Genomic DNA, 18,403 nt, shown 5'->3' on the forward strand with positions numbered 1-18,403 from the left:
ATTTACTGTATCTCAAAAATTTATATAAATAAAAAGTTTTTCTCTTAGAATAGGTCCAAAAATCACGCCTTTAAATATTAGCATGTCATTAAGGAACACCCTGTATAGTAATAGTCGACCTATGCTACCTGATCGACTAATTTACATTCTTAGAGTATATCGGAACATGTGTGTAAAAAAGCTAATTTTATTGATATTGTTATCAATTCCAGCACCGGCACCGGTTCCTATTTTGTGTATATGCAAGCGCTCTTAGGGTTCATCGCTGCAATGCATTGGAGTATGTTTTTCAGATAGAAATAACCGTCTCTTCTGGCTAAACTATCAGTCTAAAATCTCTTAGAGTGCTTGCACACACAGCGAGAAAGTCGTGCACACACATTATTTACAAAATAAAATTCTCTAAATAATGTGTGTGTCCTCTATCGCATAGAAATCGTTCTACGCACTTCTGCACACTGATTCGGCATAAACTGAATAAGGTTCCGAATAATCCCTTGAGGAAAGGCATTCCACTCCTCTCTAACATTTTATGCTAACGTGTTTGAAGAGCTGGTGCTTGCGAACGGCTTTATAGTCTTTTCTTTAGTAGGTCTTACAGGTGCTAAGCCATAATTGTGATATATCGAATATCTGCTCTACTAGGACTAGTGAAAGTATCGAATATCTACTCTTGCATGCGACCTGGCATTATTCCGTTGCAAGATAGATTTTGGACCATACTGAGCAGTAAATGGAATAAATATGGTTCAAGAAACTATCTCTGTATCGTTCAGCATTGACTGTATCGTCTAGAAACACCGAGAGAAATACATGCAATTTTGTACGCCCGTTTAAATTTATACCTCCCCATACCATGGCAGAAAATCCTCAAAAATCAACCGTTTTCCACCAAATATTATATACCCGATATTAATCGTTTTTGAAAAAAATATATTTAAAATTTTTGGACTAAATACACTGCTTGTCAAAAAAATTTGCATAGACTAAATGTCAAATTTAGTATTACTACAGCCCCTGTAACATAAAAAGAAGACATGTAGCTATATATTTTAAAAATTAAATTGTTCGAATATCATATAATATTCCGTAGCTGTCACGGAATCAGCCATGACACTCTAGAATGATATTAAAAATTCAATTTTGTCTTAGTCAAAAATGCTAAAAGTTGACATATGATATGTCATTCTATTCAGAATGTCATTTTCTATCGAATAAAGTAAAAAATGCTGAGGGAGCCATTTAAAAATCAAATCTTGTAGTCATTTCCGGTGAAACAGGAAGCGACCGAAAAGAATTGAATATGCCAATCAATCCTAATTTATATCACATACTAACATACCAAATCTCGTTTTTTTATGTGACAAAATAAAAAAGTTATAGAGGTGAGCCACTTTTGAGACGCACCCGGTATATTTCCAAGCTTAAGCTGATACAGTTTTTTTTTATTTTATTATATTTTGAATCAACTAATTAATGAACAGAAAAAACTAGAACTACAAGAAGCATCGAAATCCAAAATTTTTAAATTTTTCTTTATGGCGTTTGCCCTAAATTGTCCTTTATTAGAAACATATCAAATAAGCATGCAGGTAAAGTTAACGCAATCCCCAACTTATTTGACATTATTAAAATAGTTTGGAACTTCCACACTTTGCCAATGTGGTAAATTCGCAATAGATAGGACCCCCGATGAAACAGTGGTCTGAACCTCTTAACATCATAGGCAATCTATACATTTATACACTTATTTCGATATATATATTTTAGATAGACAAACCTATTAGTAGCAGAATATTATCACACTTTACTAATTATCGATTTTTTTTCAGAAATAATAAATTTCTGTTCTTATAAATCAATTTTGAATACGTCAATACAGTAAGAGTAAAAATGTTTGATTCTAATTTCGATATTTTATGATTATTGTATATGGAGAAATTATAAAATAGGGTAATAATATTGTTACTGATTCCATGGGTCCACTATAACACTATACTAATTAGCTACAACTAAAAAATAACTATTTATTTTTTTTTTGCCAATTTTCCACAATTCGCTCTTCACAGAACGCGCTATTCAAAAACTTACTAACTGTCGAGCGCGGGGAGCGCCTTATATACTATAGCGGCTGGTTCGAGAACTTATCTGTAGCATTCTACTTCAATCCAGTTAAAGGTTGATTCTGACTATTCCTTCCGTTTCCATTCCATATCCGTTCCGTATTTTTATTGTATTCACGCTATACGTAAACTTCCGTTCCGTATCATTTCCATACTTTTTATTGTATAATTTATATCATTGCGAAAGTTTTATTTTAAAAATTTGTATCTTTTGAAAAAGGTAACAGATTTAATTAAGAGGTGAAAGAATAAATAAATATCAGCAAAATGTTAACAGAGCTGGTACAAATGTAAGATATTGACAACGTTGTTTCCGATATGCTTCAGTCCGTGCGCCAAAAAAAAATGTATGGAAGGAAAGAATAGGTTCGTTCCAACCGGACCGAGAACCGATCCTGGGACGGTAATTTCTAGTCGCCCACTTAGTGTTTGAAAAGTTTGATCGTTTGTCAAGATTAACAAATGAATTGACTGATAAGAAATTACCGTTCTAGGACGGTTTTCTCGTCCGGTTGCAACAAACATAATATGGAACGGAAGTGAAACGGAACGTATAGTGGGCATTGTCCTATTCATTTAAATGATATAATATTTTTTGTAAACGGAAGGGAGCTGATACGGAAGGTATAGTGAGCAGTTTGATTTCGGAAAAGGCCAATATCGACTCTGAAATTCAGCACAGGATTAGCAGCGCCTCAAGAGCATTCTGGAAATTAAAAGACAGGGTTTTCTACAATCATGACTTGAGCACAAAAACGAAACTTGCAGTGTACCGAGCGATACTAATTCCCACCATGTTATATGGAAGCGAAACCTGGGTGCCGTACCGCCGACACATGAACGCATTAAACAAGTTCCAACAGAGACATCTTAGACAACTCTTAAGAATAAAATGGTTCCATCATGTCTCAAACGTATCAGTCCTTGAAAAAGATAACTGCGAGAGTATTGAAGTCATGATTACAAAGTCCCGCTTAAGATGGGCTGGTCACGTATGCAGAATGCAAGAAAACCGCATACCAAAATCTCTGCTTTACGGTGAGCTTGTAGACGGTAAGAGGAGGTTGGGTGGACAACTCAAAAGGTTCAAGAATATTTTCCACGAAAACTTGAAAGGAATTAACAAGCAGAATGAGTGGTAAGGGGCAGCTCACAATAGAACGGAATGGAGAAGAATTGTATAGTCAGTTAACAGCGACAACCAAAAAGTAAAGAGGCAACAAAGCAATGAGATTTTTGAATGTCTGGAGTGCGGTAGACAGATAACATCACGTATCGGGCTTTTCAGTCACAGAAAAGCTCATGAAAGTAAACGCCTTGCGTGACCATCTTCTGATGCATGTCAAATACTCAACGGCGAGTAATGGCTGTATGGTATAGTGAGAATCAACCTTAGTTCTCTTTAAAACATCGAGTTTTTCCAGATGCAACAAAAATAGTTTTTTATACGTAAAAAAATAGTCTTTTGCGTGTAACAAATAGATTTTTACGTGTAAGAAATAGTTTTTATGCGTAAAAAATTACTTTACACGGGAATATTTTCAAGTACTTATTATTTGCACTTAAAAATTTTCAAGCTATAGGGAAAATTTCAACGACTCGTTAATAAATAAACAAATAAAGTATCGCCATACGTAATTAAATCGTGAAGTTGAACGCATGATGTACACATTTCACTAGAACTTTAAATACTGACAGAGGTACTGATAACTGATTGGGTCGACCGATCAACTGCGACAAATCTGCTATATCCCCTTCCACATCTCAGCAATGTGCACAGTTTCTCCGTTTATTTTATAGGTTTGGCAACGTGTTTACTGTTCTCTCTTTGTTCAGTACATTATGAACGCATTGTACTCTTCTTACATACGGAAATCTCGACACAAGACTAACCTTTGCCAGCCCTAGTATATAAAATAACTGCTATCTTCAATTCCAACCAAAATAGCCATATATAGATCATAGACCAAGCTATTGCGACCATATAGATTTATAAAAAAATTGATGTGCTTTAAATAGCTAATATATGCTTCAGAGTCAAAAAACCGTAATTACTAAATACCTATTAGTAGTAAAGAAATATAAATTTTAAAGGATTTAAAAACAAAATCTAGTATTTTAGCTCAGAACGTTTTGTTGTGAAATATTTCAAACCACTGTACAGCCTCAGATAACACTCTTGAATCCCCTTAAGCTCTTAACCTATTAAACTAAAATGGACAGGATTTTGCTGATAGCGCTAGAATTGAAAGCTATTATAAACTTAGATAATTGGGTGTCCTAGATAAACATACATAAGTGCCCACAGTCCAGATTTCGTACGTCCATATGTACGGTCAGTGTGTGTGCTTGTGTGTATGCGGGTGACGCGAGTTAGCACTTTAGCCGAGGGCTAAATGACCGACGTTTTCTTTGCATTCATTTTACCCGAAGTTTAACAATGGATATGAAGTTCGAACAAGCTTTGGGCCATGTTTGAAAACCAAAATATGTAATAATAGGGCCGCTGAACAGAACGACCTTTGATGCGAATATTAAGAGAAAATTAGGACGCTATTTTGGAACGGGATTATAGTTACTAAAATAAAATGGTTATTGCTAATTAGCTCTATAGTTTCTCTAATAACACTTTAATATTGAATTTTAGCAAGTATAAAATTTGGAACTTTTAACGTGTAATGCTTTAGGATAAGTAGATAAGATTAAGAAATTGATATTAATAATTAATAAAAAATATTAATGGTATATTTTATTGCCATTCACTGACAAAAGCAGAAAATAAATATAACAGAAACTATTAAAATACAAAAAAAAAAATTGTGTGCACTATGTGCGCATGTTTGAAGTGAAACTTTTCTTATTTCCGTCTGCCCGTCTGTGCGTCTGTCCGTCTGTCGGTCTGTCCCTCTATCCTTCTGTGCGTTTGAGGACTTCATTCGGGTGCTTCTATCCACGTGCCGAGTTTGGTTTCAATCGACCCATATTTTAGAAAAATATAGATGATTTCGTCCATTTGGAGGCATCGGCATCGGTTCGAAACGTCGAGGACGTCATCCTGTCGCCCGTCCTCAATTAAGCCGAAATCGACCCACGTTTTTCTTCAATATCAAATTCTTAGTCCCACCCTGATAAAGATGTAAACGAAACGTCGCGTCGCACAGAAGGCCAGCAGACCATATTTTATGGAAAAATTATTTTGCTCGTAGATATTATTCAATATGTGTTAAAATTACAAAATCAATACAAAATATGAAAAAATGAACAATTATTAGCCCGTAGGAAATAGTTTATACAGGGTGTTATAATATTCACCCACATAAAATTCATATTTTCGCAGGTTCAGGTCAAAGTCACACCTTAACTAGTTTCCAAAAAATGTATGAGCCTAGAAGTATCACATATGTGGAAAAAAAATTTGTTATACAAAGTGTTCCAAAAGTTAAAAGTAATCCACTTTTTATAAAACTAGTTTTTTCTTAAAAATCGATTTTTAAGACTTTTGAAACTTTTGAAGGCAATTGCATAAAAATATGATAACAGGTGTTCATTTTAACCATAACCTTTATTTTATTTGTAATTATTTTGAAAATATAATATTTTAACAACTTACTTTGTAACTTATAATATATATATATATATATATATATATATATATATATATATATATATATATATATATATATATATATATATATATATATATATATATATATATATATATATATATCATTCTCATTATATATATGTATTATACATATATATATATATATATATATATATATATATATATATATATATATATATATATATATATATATATATATATATATATATATATATATATATATATATATATATATATATATATATATTTTTTTTTTTTATTTATTTATTAATATCTCTGAAACTATCCAAATATATTTACATCTTATCTTAGAATTATGTAAAAATGGGAAAGCCGATATTATTATAAAAAAGAATATGCGTCAAGGCATGGGTTCTTAGGTACAGTTGGGCTATTTCAATCTAACTCTTTCCGTATGAGAAGCAGGGGGCAAATTATACGTGAAAGAGCGGAATAACATAAATAATAAATTTAGACTAATGCAATATTTTTTCTTGGCGCGTAGGATAATGCGCACAATCGATGCATTAACGGGAATAATTAATTAAATCATTAAGTTCCAAGACATATAATAATTCGGGTCTCATCGGATCTGCTGATATATTTTGATAAAATTTAGGCTATTAGGACCTGTATTTTTTTATACGATAATTATTTTTTTAATTAACAACTTAGGACAAAGAAAAACCTTGCATGGTTTCCACCGCCAACGTAAAACAAATGAATTCAAGGCGGTGCTAAATATTTATTGGGATAAGTTTTTATCGTTTAAATATTGTTGTAAATAATAATTATCATTTAATTAGTGCTAGCTTATTAAATTTCACAACACGGCGAAATTTTAACAAAATCGGCTAACCTTTGAGATATCAATAAAAAAGGTCTATTAGAAAACACCTTGACACCCCCTGTACCTTTAAAATTATACATTTCCGGACACATGTTTATATGAACTTTTTACCTTAAAAACACTCAAAGAATCACCTCTTGAAGTTTGGCCAGATACTTAATTAACATCCTGTATTTAAAAATGGCTAGCTAGTGATTTAGTAAGCTATGTTTATTTTAATAGGAAAAAAAATAATGCCATAAAAAATAAACAAACCCATAATACAAATACTGTACACCAATTAATTAATTTTAATTGTATCTAAAGGCACTTTAATAATTGAAAAATGGACAGGAGCACTTAAAAATAACTTCATAGAGTATACCAAATATGCTAAAAATAATAATTTCAATAAAAAAACACAAATGGCACATTAAAAATCTGCATTATCTGAAATCAAACTCTAGCTAAACGGCTAATAAAGTAATAGAGAATAGACGCCGACATCTGTAACAAGATGAGCAGTTTTTAATAATTATTCCGAGTTATTATTACATACTTGTTTTACAATTATTGTAATACATTAGCATTCCTTCAAATAAATTTTGATTTAAGTATTGTTATATTGTATATAGTCATATTATTGATTATAGCCCGTATGATTTCTAAAATAAATAATCAAGCGTGTTTTTATCAGAATTATTAAATGATTAAGTAGAAATAGTTAATATTTAGTAACTTCATAAGTGTTATATTTTAATATAATTATGGATTTAATAATTAAATAATTATCTTAAGTTTAAATTCTGGTAAACTTGTACGAGTTTCAATCATTTATATTTAAAATCTTAGGGAAGGCAATATAGATTTTAGGCAGGAGAACTCAAGAGAACGACTGTGTAATTAGTAATTAAGACTTTACAATTTTTTTTTACTTGCCATTTTCTTGTCGTTCACGTTGCACGTTGACTCTTCGTTGTGTCACACACAATCTGAATTTCAGATATGATGCAGAACTGATAAATTGGACCAAATATATTAATTGCAGGTAATCAAAGATATATTTTTATTAACTTTGCAAACATTTAAGGCATGCAATAATTTTAAAAAATTTTGACGTGAGATTACTTTATAATTCTTGGAAGGCTTGGATGATAAAGATTTGAATTATTATGGGTCTGTTTTGTTTACGAAGCTAACAAATAATTTCAAAAACTCAACTATCAAAATATAATGGTAGCAAATTTTTAAAATCATGCATAGGTATAATGTTCTATATTAATTGGACATACTGAATGTAAACTATGTATAGTTGCTGCAATCGATAATATATTTTGTTGCTTTTTCATCTCATACAACATTGTCATTATAACAAAAAACCATCAATACCGCTACTCATATTATGGGCACCTATGACTTAAATCTCATAATGATGTTTAAAAATATATAGGTATGCATACTATGAGTAGTGGTTGTGGCGGGTTTTTACTAGGTATGATGAAAAGAAGCTGCAAACCAAATTATCGTGGAACTATATTTTAATTTAATTTTATCTACAGTAACAATTACTTATTTTTTGTACGGCGAATTTAAATTTATGGACCGTCCATAAATTTACACCGTAAGTTCGAATATTAGTTAAACCTAGAAATACCCAGGTAATACACCGAAATATGCAAAAGAGGGAGTGAGTTTAGGTTAGATTAGAATAAGGTTTTAATTAAATATTAATTTTTGTTTAATTAATCTAAACTTAACCTAAAGTGACCTTTTTTGCATATTTCGGGCTCCTACGTGGGTAACCCTACGTTTAGCCAATATTCGGGCTTTTACGGTAACATAATACTCATTCTGATTGGTTTAATCTGGCTCCATAATGAAACTGTGGGTTCGAGGTGCTATTGCAAATTAATGTCATTAATTCTATATACAGGGTGGTCCGAATTGTATTCCGGAAACTTCGGCAGCATATTCTGCAGATAAAAATAAGTAAAAGAGTTCGTATAAATATATGTCCAAAAATGGCTTAGTTTCGGAGATACAGGGTGCCAAAGTTTCTTTTTTATTTCGTTTTTTGCAAATAATTTTTGAAGTAACGTAAATATTTGGATGAAAATTAGTGACTAGGAGTTTTTTAACATGAGAAATTTGATTTTGATATCAATATGACTCCTATTTGTAGGGGCACCACCTACATGTGTTCTAACTGTTTTGAAGAGTAATAACTTTTCGTCCGTACCTGTATAAAACTACTGAGTGAAAAAATATACATTTCTGTGATTTTCTACGTAAAAAATGTCTCTTGGTAAAAATCGCTACGAGCAACCGTTTTCAAGATATTTAGAATGGAAATAGTCAATTGCCGTGTCGCGATTATTGCCAAAAAATAAGTGTTGGGTAGATAAATTATTTGACTGAGATAATACATTTTGGAACTTTTTTTTAGTTAATCATAAATTTTTCTTCGAAAAAATGATGATAAAACAGTTTCTGTTGACCTTTTGGCACAAAAACATTTCAAATTTATGATTTCAGTGTAATAACTATTTAGCAAATATGCTTAATTTATGTCAATGATGACAGGTATTAATAATTTCCATTCAAAATATCTCGAGAACCATTACTCGTAGCGATTTTTACCAAGAGACTTGTTTTACGTAAAAAACGTCGTAAATGTATATTTTTTCACTGAGTAATTTTATCCAGGTTCGGACAAAAAATTATTACTCTTCAAACCAGATCTGTGAATTTTTTCATTATTTTTCAACCACTTAAAGAATCTGCCTCATCATATACGACGTCTAAAAAACTATTGATAAAATATTATTCTTTCTCAATAAAGTAATATAAGTTGGAGTCTATTTTTTTCTGCCGTCTGCAAGGTAGTGAGTGTCTAATGAAAATCGACTCTTATCTGACTTCTAACTGACATGGGGAAATAAGAAGTCTTACTAGACTCTTTATTCTTAACCAATTGGGACAACAGCATAATGAAGTATTCTCATGTGATCACCCGACCACACACTGCCATTGTCTAACGTCGCTTAAGTTCGGTGATAGATCGGAAAATGATTGAGATAGCTGATATTTTACCCAATTTTCAATAATTTTGTTTGTTTTACTAATGAATGTTTCATGAGCAGTGCCGTAAATAGCCTTTTCTGCGCCCTGTGCGAGCTTCTTTAACTGCGCCCTTGTTTTTATTAGATATTATAGGTACCCTAGAGCAATGCTAAGTATAGGCCTACTTTATTCCATTCAGGGTGATAAAATAAAGCACAAAGAAATTGAGGTTGGTGGACCAATTATCTAATATTTTGGAAAAAAAAATATCTACTTTTTTAAAGAAATGATGTGGGCAAACAATGTAATTTGACAAACGCGAGCCATTTGATTTTAAGTGGACCCTTCGCCTATTCTATCATACCACCCACTGTGTCACACTCACTAAAAGATACTGCTTAAGATTTAAGTTTTGGGCCACTATATGGTCTTCATACTTCTATAATAAAATAACACCCTGCGCAGTTTCAGTAAACTGTAAATTAATTTAATTTTAAGTACTTGGTATGGTAGAATTTTTGAATAAGAAAGGAAGGTAGCATAATATAAATTGCGTTAAAGAATGAATTGGTGAAAAAACTTTTATTGGAAAATATTTGCAAGATTATTCACAACTACACAATACACAAATGAATAAGACTACAAATGAATGAGTTCAGATAGTAAAGATTTATTAAAGCAAGCCATAAACTCTTTTAAAGATCTACTTTTCGCACTTTCTTCATTGCGAAATCGTTGAAAACCTTTTCATACGACAGGCATCGTCCTATGTCGCGTTCAGTTGAGAAAATCGCTAGGCCGGTTACCTTGCTTGGCCAATCATCGAGCGCAAGTAAGATTTTATTAATTTTAGTATACTGAATGACCTTTTGCAGGAAGCTACAGTCACTGGCATTGTTAAAAAAATTTTTATAGCGACTACTACATTGGGAAACATCTCTTTTAAATCTAGTTCTGCCATTCTTGCGGCCCCCAGAGTCTACGCCCTGTGCCTGGGCACCGGTGGCACTGCCCTATTTACGGCACTGTTCATGAGTCATTCTATTCAATTCTTCTAAGTCTCCCAATCTTGAATCGGTACATATCCGTATCATACCAACATTATATGTATAAAACATCATATAATTATACAGGGTGTCCGAGAAATAAGTGAAAATATATTAACTGGTTGTATAATTCGACCCCAGAAACACGTCCATGAGCTGCTTTTGCAAATTTTCAACATCTGCTATCTATCGGAGTCCCGTTTTATAATGTTAGGTAAGTTTTTTACTTATAATCTGAATTTTCCAAGTCGTTTTTAGATATTTCTAGCCATTGTGTGAACACTGGGCATCGAACAAGCCGTGATGCGAGGTAATTTGTGAGGGATTATCGATTGCTGGCGGCGCCGGCTGGCGCGACGGCTCTCAAAATGTTGCTATTATTTTTTTAAAATTTCAAAACTAAACAACTCGGTTATTATGAACTTATTTTAAAGAGGGTAAAGAGAAAATATGTTTCTTTTGATCAGATCTACCACCCATTAAAATATTTGCATTTGTTTATGGGACACTCTGTATAAATAGACTATTAAACTCAAAGCAAGTGTTGTCCAAAAACAAAAAGTTATTATTACTCAAGATTAATTCAGTTGTATAGCTATCAGATGATTCTTTTTTGTACATTCCTAGTTTTCTTTTCCCAAATTATTTTGTTTCTGAAGGAACATCCATCCAGAATATTAATAAGTTTTCTTTTAGCTCCGATATCTCAATTGTTCCAAACCTAACACGAAAAAAGTCTTATAATCTGAAAGAGGGCCGCCAGAATTATTCTGTGGAAAACAGAGAAAAATAAATAGAGTCCGAGCAGAGACTTGGGGTCGGCAGTAAATTCATCATGAGAAGAGAAAATTGAAAAGAAAATTGCGGAACGTATATGTATATAACGACCGTTTACTGTCTGCAATTTATCAAAATCCATCCGAGAAACGAAATTTCCTGGAGTTTTCTCGAGAACTTAATTTTGAATATAATTTATTTTGCATGTCGGAAAAAAGTCGTTCCTTTTTGGAAATAGCGGGCCTCCGACTTCATCGGGGACGTTTTTTGTGAGATCTTAAATAGAACGGGGTCAGAAGAGACCGTTCCGGTTCTTTCGAAAAGAAAATTAAACCTAGGATATATGGGAGAAACGGTATATTGAAAACCACCCTTCATTTCATCTTATATCACAATAACTCGTGTGTCTTTTGTCCCGTATCGAAATACTTTTGGACAAGAGCTTTTGAAAGACTTCGGATCGACTAAATCAATCATCTCGAATATTAAAAGTATTTATATACCTAATACGTATCAAAATTATTAGTGGAAACATATACATAGTTCAATTCTAAACTACGTTGATAAATAAATTCAATCGATATTATAGTAAATTATGTCTGAAATTGTAGATATGTGTAAATGTATTAATAAGTTTTATCTATAAAATGTAATTTCATTGAAATGTTTATTATTGGCTTCCACAAGACCGCCAATAGAAATGTCTAATAAGAAAAATATTACAGCAGTTTAGCTTAATGTCATTCCAAGCGTCGGGTTATCAGATGTTTCTTCTTTGTACGCTCCTAATTTTAGTTTTATCTATAAAATGTAATTTCATTGAAATGTTTATTATTGGCTTCCACAGACCGCCAATAGAAATGTCTAATAAGAAAAAATTACAGCAGTTTAGTTTAATATCATTACAATCGTCGGGTTATCAGATGTTTCTTTTTTGTACGCTCCTAATTTTAGCCCAAATGGCGAAATTTTAATTCATTATTTTATAAAATTATCATGGAGTAGGACATAAATCATCCGCATTAGATATATTTGCATGCATATTTGTGTCTAAAAAGAGAGAAATTCAAGTTTCGAAAACGAATCGACAATAAATGGACACCTTAAATGTGTTTCCAAAATGTTTCGATTTAGTTTCGCTGAACTAACGCAGCTAAAGCAAGGGCGCAATTTGTGTAAAAATTTCGAACTAATCACCTGTCAACAACGCCAATCAAAACTTCTGGTCAAAACAATAAAAACAATTTTTTATTTTTACTTATTATAACACAATTAAAACATAAGAACATGTATTCCATTGTGAAAACAATATAAAATTAAAAAAAGCGTTTGCTGCTAATATTCTTTTCGTCCTGTTGGCTATGTTTTCATATTTGACAGAATATTAAATAAATTATGGAAACTTTTCAGGCACATAACGGGTACGAAACCTTTGTAAATGTGAGCCACATCTGTTTCTTGAAAGTTTCGAATTTGTGACACTAAGATCTTTATTGTTATAGCTTATGTAGTGAAACCATATTTTGCTAAAATTTTTCAAAACAAAAAGCGATTTATGTTACGAAATATATGTATCAAAAATGTGTCGAATTAATTTCGGAATTTTTGTATCTTGACACAAACACCATCATTGTTTCGAAACTGTTTCGCAATGTTTCTCATCAGAGATTTTGTTTCGATTTTGTATCTAAAAACTTTTGGAAATTTGTCACTGGATATAATTTTTTTTTGTTATGTCAAGTCAAACACTATAGGCTAGTATACATCTTTTTTAAAAAAGTGTTTCAAGCAAATATGCCTGAAAAAGATTAACATAAGAATGAAAATAGAAAAGATTAAGTAGGGCTATTAACGTGAGAATATTATTATTTATTACAAGAATATTACTATTAAACATTTCAACAGCTTTAGTAACTCATCACGATAGACCTAAGGTCTAATGTACTGCAATTACTTGAACAAAGAGAAACATTAACCACCGTTTGTGGCATAGCCTAAGTCAAACCAAACAGCCAAAAATATTCAAAGAAATGAGTAATCATTAATCAATCAGGGGTGGAGGAGGTCAGTATACTCTAAATAATAACAAACCTATTAGGTTTGTTATTATTTAGATGGGCAAATTTAAGGTTACGTTTAACCTAACCTTAAATTCGCGCCTGTACAATTCTTGACATTTTCGACATTTATTTACTTTATTGTCGACGTGTGGAGGTCAACAATAAAAATCGTCGCGTCAACACACAACTCTGCTTAATGACTAGATGGGGTCTATAATAGGGTTTCCGGAATAAATAAATAAATAAATATAAATAAATAAATGCCTTTATTGTCAAAAAAAAATTTCAATTTGTAGACAAAGGTAAACTAACAAACAAAGTAAAAAAACAAGGTACACAAACAAAAGATAATACAAAACATTATACAGATAATATTGTCAGTCTTATTGTTAAAATAAACATTTATAAATGTTTATAATGTCAAAGAACAAAAAAATAAAAATAATATTCAAAAATATTTAGCTGTAAAATATCAATGACCTATAAATAAATTCATTTCGATGTCATTAGTAAATATAGCAATAGCAAACATTAGACCAGTGTTTACAAGATCAAATTGGATTTTCAAAATTTAATTCATTTACGGCGTAGAAAGCCTTGTCTAGTAAATAAGAGTTCAATGCTTTGCGAAATGAAAAAAATGATGTTATGGATTTTATTTCAAATGGCAGGTGATTGTGCATTTTTTCGAGTTGTATAATATTGAACTTTTAACTAACTCTGAGCGTGGGGTAGGTAGATAAAGATCTTGCTCCGCGTTCCTGAGTGTATAATGGCCTTTCTTGAGAAGCTGATACATGTTTACGTATTAGGCAAACGGATTCAAATATAAATAAGGAAGGAAGAGTCAATATTTTTAATTTTTTAAAAAATTCCCGGCAATGAGTTCTGCTGTTTAGTCCCAGTGAATATCGAACAGCTCTCTTCTGGAGCCTGAAAAACTGTTTTTCGGAACCGGGAATTTCGGTACCACTCCTCTTAGGAACCGGGATTTATTGGTTTTGGGTACTTTCAGTAGTGACTAATTTTTGTTCAATGGTGGTGCAGTTCATCAATTAGAAAGCAAGTGATGGTTTTTGTAAAAGTAAAATGGAAAAAAATAGAAATTTTTAATGGTAAAATAATATCAAATTTTTAAGTAGTCAGTCATGAGAAAAGAAGAAAAAATGGAAAATGTTTCTTTTTAAACTGTTCTTTAACAAGAACACGAACATTAGCACAAGTAAAGAAAAATGTATAGATAACTTAAATCTCACATCAAACAACATAAACCAACTTAACTGAATTTGAGACAAAAGCCCTAAAATATTGAATTAAAAATGCAAATATCTATTAAAACATAACATAATAAACAGTATAGGAACTTTAAAAGAGAAAAGAAGCAAGAACAAGAAAAATAAAGAATGAAATAGCATCATTACTTATTTAGAAGAGTTTGATTTCGACCGCTAGAAAGTATCAAAGGACTTTCTCGCGTAACAAAAAAATAATGTTTTAATTATTATTACCGAGTCCCGAACGAACCGGGAATTAATTTCGAGGCCCGGTTCTGTGATGGCCGAAAAGATCTGAGCCCTAATTGGAAGTATTAATTAGAGATTCCGGAACCGTACTAAAATATTTTCGTTCAGTGATAGTGAAGTTCGTCAATCAGCAAGCAAGGGATGGCTTTCAAAAGTAAAACCGATAAAAAATTGACCTTCAAATGAAAAACACAAATAAACACAAGCGAAAAAAAAACGAAAACGCATAGCATTTCAACAGATCAGCTGATGAATTATAAGTTATCCAATTCATTTGAGATTTCACTCTAAACAGTAAACGTTTGATACAACTAAATAAAAATAGGTAGGGAAGGTAAGCATGTAAAAATACTTTTATTATTCAAATAGCAATATCATCATTTTGGTGTTTATTCATAAAACCAAAGAGTGTGAGACAGAAAAGCAGAGTTAATTCTCAAAAAATGAAATTATAGATATGTGTAAATTTATTAATAAGTTTTATCTATAAAATGTAATTTCATTGAAATGTTTATTATTGGCTTCCACAGACCGCCAATAGAAATGTCTAATAAGAAAAAATTACAGCAGTTTAGCTTAATATCATTCGTTTGTACGCTCCTAATTTTAGCCAAAATGGCGAAATTTTAATTCATTATTTTATAAAATTATCATGGAGTAGGACATAAATCATCCGCATTAGATATATTTGCATGCATATTTGTGTCTAAAAAGAGAGAAACTCGTGTTTTGAAAATGAATCGTCAATAAATGGAAACCTTAAATGTGTTTCCAAAATGTTTCGATTTAGTTTCACTGAACTAACGCAGCTAAAGCAAGAGCGCCATTTGTGTAGAAATTTCGAACTAATCACCTGTCAATAACGCCAATAAAAACTTCTGGTCAAAACAATTAAACAGTTTTTTATTTTTACTTATTATAACACAATTAAAACATAAGAACATGTATTTCATTGTGAGAACAATATAAAATAAAAAAAGCGTTTGCTGCTAATATTCTTTTCGTCCTGTTGGCTATGTTCCCATATTTGACAGAATATCAAATAAATTATGGAAATTTTTCAGGCACATAACGGGAACGAAACCTTTGTAAATGTGAGCCACGTCTGTTTCTTGAAAATTTCGAATTTGTGACACTAAGATCTTTATTGTTACAGCTTATGTAGTGAAACCATATTAAAAAAACGAAAACGCATAGGTAACTTAAAAATTACATCAAACAACATCAACCAACCTCGAAACCAACTTAACTAAATTTGAAAAAAAGCTTACATTTCCAATGATGCAAATGCCAATAAAAACGTAATACAAAAAATATAACGAATACATTTAGAAAAATTCACAGATTTTGCAACATGCGCAACCATCATAGGCGTATTGAAAATACCAGATACAAGTCGGCAGTTGTCGGCAATCACCTGTTTTTTTACATTTTATATTACTTTGTGACGTCATTTGGAAGAGCTCAATAGAAATATAAAGAACTAAACCTTGTTTGGAAAGCAATTTGACATTCGTGACGTCACCACTCAGTCTATGGTGCGTCCAGACCTGACGAGCCGAGCGCGAGACGAGAGCAAGACAAGAGCGAGACATTTTCTATCCATTTTTTACGCCAACCTGCCACGAGACAAGCCGAGTGGCATCATAGTGAAAGAAAGCCAAACACATATTAAATTGCAATTGAATATAACAAACGATGGCCAAATAATAACGCATACAGTAATAAATGTTTGTATCTTTAATATGATATTCGGTCTTTAACATGGTATTCATCGTCGGTTTCCCCCTTTTGGCTGTTTTCCCTTTTATCCCTTACACGACGTTTTTTACATAATACGTTTTTTAACGTTTTTAGAACAAAATGTTAAATAAAAAAGTTATTGGTAAGGTTAAGAAGCACATTTTAACATTACTGTAGAGTATACAGGGTAATTCAAAAAAGTGTTGCGGATATAACATATTTTCTAATGGGAATACCCTATTTTTTATTTTATTATTGGGTTATACATACGTACAATTCGGTAACTTTGCCATTTTTTGATATTATATATCTAAAATTAATAGATGTTGTAATAATTCAATTTGTTTAAAGAAATGTTGAATTTCGGTAGGGTAAAAATTATCAGTGACATAAAATTTGCAAATTCTATCAGAAAAAATGATAATAGATACGGTGTACGATTTAAAAATTTGAGATTACTTAATTTTAAATGGTCGAAATTTATAAATCAGAGCTAATATCTCGCAGTCGGGCGGGCCTACCAAAAACACGTCCAGACTTTCGAGCTTTCTTTGATCTCGGCCGTTGGAAAACCGATAGGGGACGGATAGCAAGGAAGCTCCGTGGGTTGACTCGCGACGCTCTCGCGAGACTCGTCCACACAGCGAATTTGGAATGTCTCGCGCTCGTCTCCCCAGGTTTGGACGCACCATCGTATCGCTGATCGCCATTCGCAAATATATTCCAGATATGTATAGTGAACAAGTGAACCGTTCGCAACGTTAAATAATTTTGATATTTCATTTTTATCGCGATGGCTTTTTATGAAAGTGTATACATAGAATTAATTGCATTAATTTGCAATAGCACTTCGAACCCACAGTTTTGTTATGGAGCCAGATTAAACCATTCAGAATGCGTATTATGTTACCGTAAAAGCCCGTATATTGGTTAAACGTAGAGTTTGTGGTAGAGTTGCCCACGTAGGAGCCCGAAATATACCAAAAAGTGGGTCAGTTTCGGTTAAGTTTAGATTAGGTCTATATTTTTATTAATGCAAAACCAACTAAAACCTAATTCTAATCTAACCTAAACTCACCCCTTCTTTTGCATATTTCCGGCTATTACCTGGGTATTCCTAGGTTTAACTAATATTCGAACTTACGGTGTAAATTTATGTAGGGCCCATAAATTTAAATTCGCTGTACAACAAAATTTCACCAATTTTCTCAATAAAAATTAAAAGTTATAAATCATACTATTTTTTATAGAAAAGATGGAATAAGGATGAACGGGGTGCCGGTAGACCAAGAAGATACTTGGAATGTAAGTGTTAATTTATACTCGAATTCAGTTGCCTCACAGTATAAGCATATTTTGAACCCTTGCCGTGCAAAGTTACTGTAAATAAAAATAAATTAAAATATAGTTGGCTCTAACGATAATTTAGTTTGCAGCTACTTTTCATCATACCTATTAAAAAAACCGTGACAACCACTACTTATAGTATGTACCTACATATGTATTTTTAAACATCGTTAAGAGATTTAAGTATAAAAAGGTGCCCATAATGTGAGTAGCGGTATTGATGGTTTTTTGTTATGAGGAAAATAAACAGCAAAATATATTATCGAC

The sequence above is a fragment of the Sitophilus oryzae genome, unplaced genomic scaffold (assembly GCF_002938485.1).
Source record: "Sitophilus oryzae breed Bouriz unplaced genomic scaffold, Soryzae_2.0 scaffold_1111_pilon_pilon, whole genome shotgun sequence".
In the NCBI taxonomy this organism is placed as follows: domain Eukaryota; kingdom Metazoa; phylum Arthropoda; class Insecta; order Coleoptera; family Curculionidae; genus Sitophilus; species Sitophilus oryzae.